The sequence below is a fragment of the Eleutherodactylus coqui genome, chromosome 3 (genome assembly GCF_035609145.1).
Source record: "Eleutherodactylus coqui strain aEleCoq1 chromosome 3, aEleCoq1.hap1, whole genome shotgun sequence".
Classification (NCBI taxonomy): Eukaryota; Metazoa; Chordata; class Amphibia; order Anura; family Eleutherodactylidae; genus Eleutherodactylus; species Eleutherodactylus coqui.
The window spans coordinates 136921389-136922387 of NC_089839.1; positions in this window are offsets into that span (position 1 = coordinate 136921389).

Genomic DNA, 999 nt, shown 5'->3' on the forward strand with positions numbered 1-999 from the left:
TTCTGGTTTCTACACACACTTCTATTTACAGGGGAGGACATTTGTGTCTGTAGCTAAGACAAAGCTGTCTCTGTTCTGGCCGGGTAGCCGCCATGTTTTCGGAGACCGAGTACTGGTTATAGTCTACGGTATTATCGCCGGACGTGCGGAGCTGGTAGAGGCGTCACTGGTGTGTTGGCTCTCTTGTGTATGATACTTGAAGCGCGAGAAGTCATCAGCGCTGTGGAGGAATGTGACGGCTGTGTGCGGCAGGGGGCGCTGCTGTAATAAGACAGACATAAGAACTAGTGCCACGAGATGAACACAGTGGCGACCAATGAGGTTGCGGCTCATGTATTACAAAAATTCTTTATTAAATGAGAGCTGCAATGTAATTGGTTGTTATCGCCATGACGCTTTTCTGTTTTGCAACGTTTGGAATCTCATCATAAAAGGTCTATCAGTTGGGAAACAGTATCCCAACCGTATGTGTGCTGAATGTGCTTTCTCTTTGATATCAGTCATATCGTTTACAGGCAGTCAAAAAAAATGACACATTGCAGAAAGATAGAGCAAGCCACGATGTTTTATCTCCTCAACATCGCATCAGTGAAAACATCGCAGATGGGAATGAAACCATTGGAAATCATTGGTTTCATATTCTGCTATTTTACTGACTATCACAGCAGGCAAAAATCGTACGATCTTCTCGCCCATAAGAAACCATCCTTAATAGAGATGAGTACTTACGCACCCGAGTACCGCCATTTTCGAGTACTTCTGTACTCGCGCGTAAAGATTCGGGGGGGCGTCGGGGGCAGGGAGAGGTGCGGGGGGTAGCAGCGGGGAACAGGGGGGAGCCCTCTCTCTCTCCCTCTCCCCCCCACTCCCCGCCGCAACCCCCCGCGCCGCCACGGCGCCCCCCGAATTTTTTCGCCCGAGTACGGAAGTACTCGAAAATCGCGGTACTCGGGCGAAAAAGGGGCGGGGCCGAGCATGTTCGCTCATCTCTAATCCTTA